Source organism: Oncorhynchus clarkii, chromosome 25 (genome assembly GCF_045791955.1).
Source record: "Oncorhynchus clarkii lewisi isolate Uvic-CL-2024 chromosome 25, UVic_Ocla_1.0, whole genome shotgun sequence".
Taxonomy (NCBI): domain Eukaryota; kingdom Metazoa; phylum Chordata; class Actinopteri; order Salmoniformes; family Salmonidae; genus Oncorhynchus; species Oncorhynchus clarkii.
Genome location: NC_092171.1, coordinates 24,681,201 through 24,695,969, shown reverse-complemented (window position 1 = coordinate 24,695,969; position 14,769 = coordinate 24,681,201). Strand labels below are relative to the sequence as shown.

Sequence of the window (14,769 nt, the reverse complement as noted above, 5' to 3'; positions counted from 1 at the left end):
GAGAGGAAATAGACTTGGAGAGGTCTGTGATGACCAGATTGGTCAATGGGGGCCATTGTTTTACTACATGGGGAGGTATGCCATCTTGTGGACAAACCTAGAACAATGGGAATTGCAGTTTTTTGTTGTTGCATTCACTTAATTTCACTAATCCCATCTCTGCTTTACAGATATTGCTTAACTGCATTTGGATTCTACTACAGTACCACATTAGATACATAAAAAGTGTTAGGTCCATATCTTCAATCACACAAAGCTCTATTCATTAACTATGAATCAGCTATTGTGGTGTGGGTGGAAAGTATGTGTGGGGCCGACGAAAGAATTTGATGTACGGTTCAAAGGAAACAAATAGCACTATTGTGCTCCATCAAAACCGGGAGATGGAAACTAGCGAATCTTTCCCATTTAATATTTGGAGAATATCTTCCTCCCACAGCCTCGTCCCAGACCTCCCTCCCACACATTTAAGCACTTTTCATTCAGACAGACCAGACGGTCCAGACGTCAGTACTTCCTCTCAGATGTCATCCTTGGGACATGACAGAACAACTTCAGAAGCAGCAGATGGGAGAAGAATACAGAATAAAAGAAGCCATTGTACATAAAACGTCTTTTTTTTAAATGAAAAGTAAAGAGCGTTTCAGAAGGCAGTTTTAATCCATTTCAGGCATGGTGGGTTATTGCCCAGCTCTAGGGACAGTCACTTTTCCAGCAGAAATCCTTTCAAAATCAAACTAAAAAGTGTTTTAGTTTTAAAAGTTTTAAACAGTCTTATTGAAAAAGGTTTCGTTCATTCAGTCGACCCAGGCAATGCAGACATTCCTAGATGATGGTACCTCTCATTCTGTGGACATTATCTGAAAGGCGAAAGCCCTGGAACATGTTCAGTTGGTGGAACATTTGTGCAACAGAGGTACTACCTGAACTTGTCAAATAAGAATACCATCTATATTCTGGTGCAAAACATTTTGCTACGGTGTGCCCAACAGAACACAACTGGTTTTACAGATGAGCCCTTAGGGTTCAAAGGTCATCCAAAGCCCTCATTAAACTAGGGGTGACTCTGGGATAGACCAGCTAGCTACCGCACTTTGACTTCACTAGATGCTTGGAGCTGAGATGAATGGTGAGAGAATATAACAGAGTCCCAAGACCATTCTCAAAACAGAACAAAAAACAGAACGCGCACAGCACACCATTTAAACAAACCTAGTTCTTTAGCCAATGTATTTCCGAACATAGTTAACATTCTGTGCTTGTCTATTTGAGTGAGGTCCACCTTGTGATAGCTGGCCTGATGTGTTGAAACTATAATAGACCACAATTCTGATAGCCCACGAACAAAACATCCTCCAACCATCATTGTAAATTGCCCCCATACCCAGCCCGTATCATTTTAGCATGCAGAGACATCAGTTGAACTGTCCTTGATCAGTACACTCAAAACATGGTAGGGAGTGTTCAAAGCCTTTATAAGAGAGAATAGTTGCATGACTGCCCAATGTGGAAACAACTTGATTTAGATGGCAGAAACGAGGAAGTTTTCACCTTTGTCTGTGATTGACATTTAACAAAAACACACAAAAGCAATTTCAAGCCATGTCTAAAAGGGGTACTGTGCAATTTCAAGCCATGTCTAAAAGGGGTACTGTGCAATTTCAAGCCATGTCTAAAAGGGATACTGTGCAATGTCAAGCCATGTCTAAAAGGGGTACTGTGCAATTTAAAGCCATGTCTAAAAGGGGTACTGTGCAATTTAAAGCCATGTCTAAAAGGGGTACTGTGCAATGTCAAGCCATGTCTAAAAGGGGTACTGTGCAATTTAAAGCCATGTCTAAAAGGGGTACTGTGCAATTTAAAGCCATGTCTAAAAGGGGTACTGTGCAATTTCAAGCCATGTCTGAAAGGGGTACTGTGCAATTTCAAGCCATGTCTAAAAGGGGGACTGTGCAATTTCAAGCCATTGAGAATGTGCAAGGTCCAACATCATCCTTCACTCTGAACAATTCCAAGTAATTTTCCCTTATTGTCCATGACTTCAAGTTGTTCTCTGGTCCTCTACAAGGCAGTCTGGTCCAAGTCCGCTTCACAAAATAGGTCCCACTCTCATACACATCATGCATCTACATTAAAAACTACTCAAATAAATCCATTCTGTGGACTACGAGAACACTGGGACAGTTAGCTTGTGCCATACAGATTATTAGACAACTCAAATGAGACTTATTTTAAAGACAAAGCACAAGACATATAGGGAACTCTACAATGACAAAGTGCAGTCAGCAGCACACACATTCATTTGAGGTTAGTTGCATTTCATCATCCTGCATCCATCATCTTATACAACTGCTGATATAAAAAACAAATGCTGTGTGGGATGTGTTTTTAGATAGTGAGCAGCTAGCGCCAGACCATCTGAATGCAGCTTCAGGATTTCAGAGGTCTGTTGGGAACACTGCAATAACACCCATGAGAGACACATTCACATTTAAAATGACCACATGGGATGCAAAGTGATTCAGGCATCATGTTTCTTTTTGGGGGCCATAAAATATATACTGAGCCTGTTTAGTTTTGCATATTGTTTGTGGAAAAAGCAACTAAAGCTGAGTAACTCTGACCTGAAGCCCTTTACTAAAGGGAAAATGCCCTTGGATTTCAACATGCTCTGTTCATACTAGCTTAGCCACTAAGAGTGAAGCAGACAGAGTAACTTAGTGACATTAAAGAGATATTTGGCCACCTGCTGGACTCCGGGATCTATGTTAACACTACTACAGATTTTTTTTAAATGGTAATGAAAAATTATTTGGATAAAAAAAATATATACATCCTTTCTTTTTGATTTATCTCAGGATCAATGCAAATAGTAGGCACCTGAAGGTCACTTTCTGTTTATGACCTTCTCAAGGTTTCTGAGAAGTGTTCCTACTGGCTTGAACCTCTGAGTGACAGCTCCTCTGTCCAACCACAGACTGAAACATTGACATGATCCCTCTTTTGATTGGACACTTGAATCACATACAAAGGGAGCTTGTCAGACTTCCTACTATCCGTCTGAACAGAACTGATTTCACCTGTGTTTTGTTTAGATTGAAAAGTTGCCCTATAACATAAAATGGAGGGTACATTTTAGATCTCCGTACAGGGATCTACATGGTTCCTAGTAGGACTAAAATAGAAACTTAATGACAATAAGGTAAGTTACACTTATCAAGCTTGACTTTCACATGGATGTACGTCTGTCACTTGAATGTCCTGCTGACATTGTGTGAACGTCATCTGAAGGTCAAGTGAGTCAAGCCGTTGTTTATCACTCGTTGGAGCCAAAGATGTACCTCATAACAAAAACAAACAGTTTGCGCCACATCACCATTCAATTATTAAACCAAAGACATAAGGTAATTTTACGCCATGCCCAAACCAGACACATCATGTGCTTTGCAAAATAAATGTACACATACTTGTTATTCAATCATCCATACTGCCAACGAGTGTCTGCGTTGCCAGGCGCTAAAATATAAGTTGATTCTATTTGTGTCGCAGAACGCGCTGCAAGTCCTGCCTCTCCCATCTCCTCATTGGTTTTTAGAAGCATATACCCATGTGCCATCTTCTCATTGGTTTTTAGGAACATATACCCATATGGGTGATTGAAAGATGAATTGAGGTCGGTTGTGGTAAAGCACCTTTTATGAATGCTAAGTTGTCAATCTCCATATAAAGTCCAAAGAAGAAAAAGTAGCCTGGATTGAGAGATGACTAGGAACGATTCGGTTGACCGTTTTATGTGTGGATTATGCACTTGTGGAGAGGATCTTGCACTTCAGGTCAAATAACAACTTAACGTTTATATCTCAGGACAAGTTAGCTAGCAACAGCAAGCTAGCTAGTTAAATAGGACAAATTAGCTAGCAACTGCAAGCTAACTAGCTAAATTGCCATAAATGTTTAATGCTTTTCAACCTGTCCCCAAATTAATATAATTGGGTCAGAGTTTGTTTTGATATTTCAACCTGCGTGTTGTGATCGTATTTGGTGTGGGGGGACAAAATCAATTTGCGCACGCACTCATCTGGTTTACGTATGTGTATAGTCATCTTGTCACTTTGTCGTGCAAAAACAAAAATACTAAAATGGCTTTTTGTAGATCAATACTTCTATGTAAAAGTCACTTGATAGTCACATGGTAATAGAGGTACAGCGCCCTTGTGGAATATCAAAATAAAAACTAGAGACAAGATCATAATCTCCCCTTTTTTTACATTTCCAATACAAAGAGAAAAATATGAACTATGCCGTATTATTTTCTTAGGGTAATATATTAACATTTTAAGATATAAATAAAGTTTAGACCACTTTGAGCCAGGCTGACTTGGGCCAGGCTGACTTGTACATCCTCTCCTCCAAGGTCTGTGGAGGAGAGAAAATATTTGGGTTCGGCTGAACCATGGCTGCTACACATGGGGGGAGTTGGAGATGGGTACATCCAGGAGGGCAGCAGTTTCAGACAGTGATCTTCGAGGAAGAGGACACCCCTTCGGTAGTGTGCAATGGTATCTCTGACATACTCGTTGGCGGCTGGACTGGCTGGGAGGATACATAGAGGATCCTACCATCCCCCATGCTTCATAGAGCATGGGGGATATAAGGATCCTTCGGGGGGCATAATCCAATGTGTCACCCTTGGGTGAGTGTGTATCCATCCCATGCTAAACAGTACAAAGTCTGTGTGTTAGTAGAGATGTGTCAGTATAAAAACAGAGAGAGAATGGAGTAACAGAGGGTGATAAAGATGCTGTGTTGTGTGAGTGTGGACAGTCTCTCTCAGAGAGTCTCTCTCTGTGTGTTTACTCTGGGTCAGGACTGTCTTCTGTGGGTGGCGGCACGTTGGCCTGCTTGTATATGAACGCCAGTAGGAAGAGCGCAATATCGTGTGAGACCCAATAGGCTGTATGTGAGGTCATCGCTGACCAATGGCGGCTCTCCACAAGGCCCTCACGGAGTTCAAAATCGATGCAGCGCTCTATTTCCACTGTAGAACAGAGATAGATTCACTGTGGGAATACATTTTAGACCATCTACTGTATACTGCACAAACTTAACTGCTACAGATTCAAAAGGGTAATTAACTCTGTGAATTAGCATTATGTATTCATTCTCCTTTTTATATATATATAAAAACTCTGGGGGGTCAAGGGTGGCAAATTTTATGAAAAGGCACTTGTTATTACATGGACTACAATACAATTATTCCTGAAAGTGTAATTTGGGTTGAAATGCAGCTGAACAAACCTGAGGGGTCTGTGAGGGTGGAGGGAGACAGGGACAAGGTGGACAAAAGGCAGTAAGCTGATTGGCCGTCGACTGTCCTCTTAGGCTCCTCTCCCTCTGGGGTCCCGCCCTCGATGCCAAAGGACACTCCGGAGGGCGCGGAGCGGGAGAACCGGGAGAACAGTATCCCTCCTATCCCCTTCCATATACTGTTACCTATACTGGCCGCTCCTAGACAGAGAGCGAAGACGGAAAGACAGAGAGAGAGTAAGACACAGAGAGAGAGGGAGGGAGAGAGCAAGACACACAGAGAGAGGAAGGGAGAGACATTCATTTCAGACAGGGTGAAGTCGACCCTAGACTCTAGACATCCAGGTTGCCTCCCCGGCTCCGGCTTAACAGGTTTGTAAGTAATAGAAGTCAGTTTGGCATAGAGGAACTACGTCACTACCTTATCCGCTTGAATAAAATACTAAATAGTATCTAGCAAGATGAAGAGATTATTTTTTAATGAGTGCAACTAACTTCACTAAAACCAAAAAAGCTTTTCCCTGACAAATTTGGTTTCCAAACGCGACGTTCTGGCATGTCTGCCTCGTGATTTGTTGGGAGAGTTGTCTCTCGGAAGAGGATCTACCCTCTTTTGCTTATGAAAGTTGCCAAGAGTCCGTCATTGAAACCAGACCTTAATCTGTTGCCTAGGGTGGAGTTTTGGAGACTAACCCAGTAGTACGGCTCTGGTCTTTACATGCTCTCTCCACAAGACAGCAGTGTTGCCTATGTCATAAATTATCCGACAGGTGGGTCTGTGAGGGAAATGCTGTTGAGTGAGTCCAATAATAGATGACAACTCCATCACAAGAGGCTGAGTACATGCTGATGTACTTTTGAATGGAACCATCTGCTTTGTCTGCTCAGGACATGTTGTGCTGTCTACAAATATCTGCTGTACAAATGATTGACTGTAAAATCTATGGGAACCTGCTGTTTAATTCTATCCCTTCTAGCTTTGGACCACCTCGAGTGTGAATCTGCATCATGTGCACAGGTAATGAAGGCACTCATATTCAATTATTTAAGTTAATAATAATGTGCAAAAAGGTTCTATACAGAGAATCAACCAGAGGACTGACAGACGTACCCAGAATGCTGGCCTTGCCCATGCTGGCGATAGACTCTCCGTAGTATTTCCTGGCTAGGACAGGGGAAGTGGAGGGGCTGGGGATGCTCTCTGTGTCTGACGTCGGGTCCTTCTGTGGATTGATGAAGGTTGGCCGGATCTCATCGTATGGCGGGGGTCTACAGCACTACACCTGGGAGAAGAAAAACACCTGTCACTGTCCGTACAGAAAGTAGGAGTTTCAGCAGTTTATGTGTAATATACAGATTCACCTTGGGAGAATGAATGATCTCTTACCAGTGTATCTGTGCAGGTCCAATGTTGCTGTAATGTTTAAGGATGAGGGGCTCCAGTCTGTAAGCCTGCAGCAAGGACAAACCAGTCACAGTCAGTCTAGCACCTTGTCTTTCCTCTGGTCAGGAAAAAATCCTGGGTCTAATCATCCTGTAAGGGACATTTTTATGTTTGTGCTATTCTTATAACGAATTTCTGTGTTTCATTCATGTGCTGTTCTAAGTAACTCATTTATGTATTCTTGCAAGTGGCAGACTGTACAAATCCTCACTATCAGTAGCTGCGATTTGGCAGTACGCCCAGATCTTGTTTTGAGAACGAACGAAAGTTCTCAGTTTCAAGGTCTCAGCTTAGAGAGGAGAAGCCTCGTGAGGTGTTGGTCTGTCACATGTTATGAACCAGTATTGGTCTGTCACATGTTATGAACCAGTATTGGTCTGTCACATGTTTTGAACCAGTATTGGTCTGTCACATGTTATGAACCAGTATTGGTCGGTCACATGTTATGAACCAGTATTGGTCGTCACATGTTATGAACCAGTATTGGTCGGTCACATGTTATGAACCAGTATTGGTCTGTCACATGTTATGAACCAGTATTGGTCTGTCACATGTTATGAACCAGTATTGGTCATCACATGTTATGAACCACTATTGGTAGGTCACATGTTATGAACCAGAATTGGTCGGTCACATGTTATGAACCAGTATTGGTCATCACATGTTATGAACCACTATTGGTAGGTCACATGTTATGAACCAGAATTGGTCGGTCACATGTTATGAACCAGTATTGGTCGGTCACATGTTATGAACCAGTATTGGTCTGTCACATGTTATGAACCAGTATTGGTCGGTCACATGTTATGAACCAGAATTGGTCGTCACATGTTATGAACCAGAATTGGTCGTCACATGTTATGAACCAGTATTGGTCGGTCACATGTTATGAACCAGTATTGGTCTGTCACATGTTATGAACCAGTATTGGTCGGTCACATGTTCTGAACCAGTATTGGTCTGTCACATGTTATGAACCAGTATTGGTCGGTCACATGTTATGAACCAGTATTGGTCGGTCACATGTTATGAACCAGTATTGGTCGGTCACATGTTATGAACCAGTATTGGTCGGTCACATGTTATGAACCAGTATTGGTCGGTCACATGTTATGAACCAGTATTGGTCGGTCACATGTTATGAACCAGTATTGGTCGGTCACATGTTATGAACCAGTATTGGTTGGTCACATGTTATGAACCAGTATTGGTCGGTCACATGTTATGAACCAGTATTGGTCGGTCACATGGATGAAACAAAACGGTAATGATTCATTATGCTAAATCATGCAAATATAACTTGTCTGTGTATAGCTGTATATAAAGACAACTGCTGAGACTGCCCCAGGCAGAGCTCCTGATTGACGTGTACAGTGGCGCATTGAGTTGGTTGGAACCTCTCCAGCGCGCTGACAATAAACTGAATGATTAATTTAAGATTGATTTCGAGTGTCCCTGTGTATGAATTTTCCCAACAATCCTTAAGATGATAAAGGCTCTTAGATAAGCATGAAGGAGCTGTGAGGTAAGGGGAATGGCACGGCTAGAGAGAGACAGACAAAAAAACAAAGTCATTCAGCTCTCCGGGACTGTAAAGAATAGTGTGTGTGTTTGTCTGTCTCTGTGTCTCACCACGGGGTCTGTGGGGTGGAAGACGTTGAAGAGCCTCTGGCAGATGCAGCGAGGCAGAATGTGGTCCTGTTCTCCACTGTTCCCTGGTCTAATCCCTCTCAGGGCCAGGAACACCACCAGGGGAGAGCCCATACAGAAGGATTCTCCACCTGGGGAAGAGGAGGAAACAGACACCATCTTTCCTTCAGTAATTTGCTTAGTCATCTTGTTACTTTCTGCCATTATCACCCTGGATCCTGTGTCCCGGGTTGAAGGTAATGCTTTTGAGCAGTTAGCAGTGTACCTTAAATTTCAGAGCAGGGGGTGCTAGCGGATGATCTTCCAGCTCTAGTAACCTGAGGAGTAGAGAGTGAGTTTCAGTAATACTGTTAGTATTCAGACTGCTAACAAAATACCTACACCACTCACACCCCACTCCTTCCTACACACACACTACCTAACTGTCTGTAGAAACAGTTTAGGTGGCCATCTCAACTGTGACAAAGAGACAAACCACACACACCCCACTACCTACCACCCTGCCTACCGGTTCCTAGTGAGCTACAGCTGCTCCAGCAGGCGTCTCTCCTCGTAGGAGACCCATCTCAGGTCCAGCTCCTCCTCCAGCTCCTGGTGCTCCTGCAAACAGAACCTGACCAGGTCCCAGCCTGTCATGATGTCAAAGGTGATCACGCAGCCCAGGGAGTGCGACACGATGGACACCTTGCCCCTCTTCTCCTCAAACTCAGGGTTCCTGGAGTAGAACAGGGTGTAGATTCGGTTCAGCTCTGACGTCAGGCCCCTGGTGATCTGGAGATGAAGGGTGGTATCAATTAGCCAGGGCCAATACGGTTGTCAAGTGAGATGAAGACTTCAGTCTCACCTTGTCCCTGTACAAGGGACTGGTGTAGTACATAATGTTCATGGCACTGCTGTTGAGCAGGTCTCTCAGTCCTCACACCTTGTCTGGTGTGATGGAGTCCACCGTATCTACAGATTCACACGATTCAACCATCAATAAAATATACAAATATATGTCTGACTGTGGATCATTTTTATGAGTAAGCCTTTGTTAATCCTCTATACTTCTACAGATCTATTTGTATTGAGATCAACCTTCCATTCACTTGGCTGAAACAGTTAAGGCCTAAGACTTGTATAGATGTTGAATACTCAGTACTGTATGTGCATTGTAGACAGAATAGGAAATTAAAGGGCGTAGGAGACAGGACAGGAGTAGGGCAGAGGACAGCACACGGAACTCCATGTGAGAGATGTAGCCTATCCGTCTGGCTTGTGGTTCCACAAGTGTGACCTAAATTCAGCATGCCATCACAAGGTGGGTGTCACCTCCTGGAAGCTAGTGGACGACAGCAGCTGCTCTCTCAGCTCAATTGGGATCAAGGACACACTACGCACGAGCAAACACACCCCTTACCCCCATCCAGTGCCAGTTTGGAGCGCCACTCCACAGGCAGGAAGTCCACATACTCCTCTGTGTGCTCTGAAAAGTGCTTCTCCTCCATCTTCCTTACTTAGCCTGGACATATAGACACAGATGACAAAGACGACACACACAGACAGTTTAATTGCTATGTGCATAAGAATAGTTTCTTGCTGTTCGGTCTTGAAAATGGTCTTATTCTCTGGATAGCCTTTAATCTACGTGTCCTAAAGCTCTAAAAACAGAGACAAACAGGGCATCAACCTAACATCACATTTCATTGCAAGTAATCATCCTCGCAGCAGGCTACCAGACGATACCTCATTACCGCTGGGTGAATGAATGAATGAATGGCTTTACAATGTGGTCCATACACTGTCTACTAGTCTACCCCTCTCCAAGTCAACCAGGGAATCCTTTGTGCCTTGTGTTTGCTCTGCCTTTCACTTAATGACTGTGTTTGAGAGGGATAACGTGTGTCCATTTCACCACTCACTGACGCAGTCCATTTACTCTCAATGGCTGCTAGCAGGCTACGTTAGTGTACTATGTTAGATACACAAACAATGGGAGAGTGGCTGCTGTTGACATAACAGGGACGACCTGGGAGTGACATCGGCCTTAGGTGAACTGGTCTGTGACTCTGCCTGTCACTAATGCAGTCTTTCATGCAGTCTTTCTGGTGGGCTTCTATGCACCTGTATAGTAGGCGTTTATGCTAAAGAGGCTAGCAGGATAACCTAGCGTGGGCTAGCACAGTTTATCTCAAGTGGCTAATTGGTGAATGGGGTCACTGTACTGGCTTTAATGGTCTTAACGCAAACCCCCTCTAACACATGAGGAGGATCATACAGAAAGGCTGTCCTTACTGCCCTGCCACTCAGAACAAGCAGCCATTATTATTAGTGGAGAGGTGAGAGGTATGGAAGGAGAGATATGGAAGGAGAGGTATGGAAGGAGAGGTGAGAGAAGAGGTATGGAAGGAGAGGTGAGAGGAGAGGTATGGAAGGAGAGGTGAGAGGAGAGGTATGGAAGGAGAGGTGAGAGGAGAGGTATGGAAGGAGAGGTGAGAGGAGAGGTATGGAAGGAGAGGTGAGAGGAGATGTATGGAAGGAGAGGTATGGAAGGATAGGTGAGAGGAGAGGTATGGAAGGAGACAAATCAACTTTGATTTGATTTGATTTCCAGAGGCAGTTTGGAACTCAGTTTGGAGCAGACGGCATGATTTTTACACGTTCTGTGAGCTTATGTGGCCTACCCTGAGCTTGTGTGGCCTACCCTGAGCTTGTGTGGCCCGCCCTGATGAAGACAGCTTGGCTGTCGAAATGTTGGTAATAACATTTTTGCATCTGAGCTCCTAGAGTGTGCGGCTCTCTTTTATTTTATTTTCAAGCTTGTGTGGCCTACCACTTCGCAGCTGAGCCGTTGTTGCTCCTAGATGTTTCCACTTCACAATAACAGCACTTACAGTTGACCGGGGCAGCTCTAGCAGGGCAGAAATTTGACAAACTGATTTGTTGGAGGTGGCTTCCTATGACGGTGCCACGTTGATAGTCACTGAGGTCTTCAGTACAGGCCACTCGACTGCCAATGTTTTCCCATGGAGATTGTAAGGCTGTGTACTCGATTTTATACACCTGTCAGCAATAGGTGTGGCTGAAATAGCCTAATCCACTAATTTGAATGGATGTCCACATACTTCTGGCCATGTAGTGTATATATTAGCTATGTAAAGGTTCACCAAACCCACGGTTTGGTACGTTTTGAGGTTTTGGGGGGGTCACAGTTCAGTTTCAGGACAGTGGAAAAATTAAATGGCATTCACAATGTTCAGCATTCACAATGTTCAGCATTCTCAATGTTCAGCATTCACAATGTTCCTTGCATTGTGTGTTGTGACTGGAGCATTATGTTGGGCCTCAAGTTTCCACTCCAATGCTGCGTCTGCGACCATGTGGGAGTTTGGAGGTCGTTAATATCATTTAGGCGCATTCATGGGATTTGAACTTGTTGAGAAACACTGATTGGCTAATGGCCAACAAGTTGTGTCAATCACAAACTAGAAGTACAGATATCATGCTTGTAAACAATTTCCAGAGTTTAAAAAATACATTCATAGATTGCTTTTTTAAATAATGTTTTGTTGTTGCATTTAACTGTCGAAAAAGCTGTTAGAGGCCATTTCATTAGTAGGCGATGTCAGAGGTCAGCATGTGGAAGAAGTGGGTGATAGAGGAGTTTCCCACTAGTTTTAACCAATTTGAGGCCAGTTCAAGTGGATTTTTCCCAGTCGTATGTGGTAAATTCCCACTTTCCACCTGGTTACGAACGTAACATGACACTGCCTCCTTCAGTGACAGATGCGGACTCTCATAAAGGGTGTGTGTCTGTGGCACGGTACATCTCCCACTCAGTGAAATGTGACGGGCTGTCACTGTGAAATAAGCGTAACACACTCCAGCCGACGCTTGGCATTGCACATGGTGGCCAATTAATTAAAAACTTTGACTTTGGTTTACTTAGAATAGAGCAGGTACTACCTGTTTGCTGAAATGGGTGCAAGAGGGAAGTTCATAACGTGTCTTAAGCACTTTCACAAGGTGCTAAAACCCCCTATTCTCAACCATTTAGAATGGCCGCATATCCGCAGCTATAAACCAAAAATATAAAACATAGCCTACCTATCGCTCTTGTAATTTCTTTGGCCCGGTCAGAATCAGCTACCAAGGGCTGCTTGAATGCAGAGGGGAGACAATGTGTTGTTTCTTTGTGTTTCCGTCTTACTCTGATGGTAGGAATACTGGGGTGATGACGTAAATGGGTCAACATGTTTGAGGTGCTGGCAGCTGCATAGTCTATTCTCGTTGAGCAACATACTATTAAAAATAAAAAATGTTGGTATTTGTTTCATTGGTCCATTGTTGACATGGCCTCAAAATGTTTTGCTTGTGAGTAATTACGTTTTCAGGATACTGTATGTAACTTTCAAAATACAGAAATCATCCCTGTATGATGCTGCGTTTTACATCATATACGCGGCATCATTTGATGCAAACAGCATCATACTGGGATGATTTCTATATTTTGAAAGTTAAATATCTTGAAAACGTCATTGCTGACAAGCAACAAAAATTGGGACCATGTTAAATGTGCAACCAGAGGGGAAAAAATAAAATAAAAAAATAACTCTGGACCACCTTTACTCCACACACAGAGACGCATACAAAGCTCTCCCTAGCCCTCCATTTGATAAATCTGACCTCGTGAATTCTGCTTACAAGAAAAAATGAAAGCAGGAAGCAACAGTGACTCGATCAATAGACAAGTGGTCAGTTGAAGCAGATGCTAAGCTACAGGAATGTTTTGCTAGCACAGACTGGAATATGTTCCGGGTTTCCTCCGATGGCATTGAGGAGTACACCACATCAGTCATTGGCTTCATCAATAAGTACATTGATGACATCGCCCCCACAGTGACTGTACATACATACCCCAACCAGAAGCCATGGGTTACAGGCAACATTCGCACTGAGCTAAAGGCTAGAGCTTCTGCTTTACAGGAGCAGGATCAGAACCCGGAAGCTTATGAGAAATCCCGCTTAGCCCTTCGACGAACCATCAATACAGGACTAAGATTGAATCGTCCTACACCGGCTCTGATGCTCGTCGGATGTGGCAGGGCTTGCAAACCATTACAGACTACAAAGGGAAGCTCAACCGAGAGCTGCCCAGTGACACGAGCCTACCAGACGAGCTAAACTACAATGCTCACTTTGTGGCAAATAACACAAACATGCATGAGAGCACCAGCTGTTCTGGAAAACTCTGTGATCACGCTCTCCACAGCCGATGTGAGTAAGACCTTTAAACAGGTCAACATTCACAAGGCCGCAGGGCAGATGGATTATCAGGGTGTGTTTTGCGAGCATGCACTGACCAACTGGCAAGTGTCTTCACTGACATTTTCAATCTCTCCCTGTCCGAGTCTGTAATAACATGTTTTAAGCAGATCACCATAGTCCCTGTGCCCAAGAACACCAAGGTAACATACCTAAATGACTACTGACCCGTAGCACTCACGTTTTTAACCATGAAGTGCTTTGAAAGGCTGGTCATGGCTCACATCACATCACACCATTATCCCAGAAACCCTAGACCCACTCCAATTAGCATACCACCCCAACAGATCCACAGATGATGCAATCTGTATTGCCCTCCACACTGCCATTTCCCACCTGGACAAAAGGAACACCTATGTGAGAATTCTGTTCATTGACTACAGCTCAGCGTTCAACACTATAGTTCCCACAAACATCATCGTTAAGTTAAGGATCCTGGGACTAAACACCTCCCTCTGAAACTGGATCCTGGACTTCCTGAAGGACCGCCCCCAGGTGGTAAGGATAGGTAACAACACATCCAACATGCTGATCCTCAACCCAGGGGCCCCTCAGGGGTGTGTGCTCAGTCCCCTCCGGTACTCCTTGTTCACTCATGACCGCATGGCCAGGCACGACTCCAACACCATCATTAAGTTTGCCGATGACACAAAAGTGGTAGGCCTGATCATCAACAACGACGAGACAGCCTATAGTGACCTGGCCGTGTGGTGCCCTGAAAACAACCTCTCCCTCAATGTGATCAAGACAAAGGAGATGATTGTGGACTACAGGAAAAAGAGGACTGAGCACACCCCCATTCTCATTGACGGGGCTGCAGTGGAGCAGGTTGTGAGCTTCAAGTTCCTTGGTGTCCACATCACCAACAAACTAACATGGTCCAAGCACACCAAGACAGTTGTGAAGAGGCCACTGAAAAGATTTGGCATGGGTCCTCAGATCCTCAAAAGGTTCTACAGCTGCACCATCGAGAGCATCCTGACTGGTTGCATCACTGCCTGGTATGGCAACTGCTCGGCCTCCGACCGCAAGGCACTACAGAGGGTAGTGGGTGCGGCCCAGTA

The 14,769-nt window shown here is 44.0% G+C and overlaps 1 pseudogene; it reads right to left on the bottom strand.

Moving 5' to 3' along the window:
- Positions 1–4,853: 4,853 nt before the first annotated feature.
- The window catches only part of LOC139383601 (phospholipase DDHD1-like), a 30,597-nt pseudogene continuing 20,681 nt past the window's right edge, over positions 4,854–14,769 (bottom strand).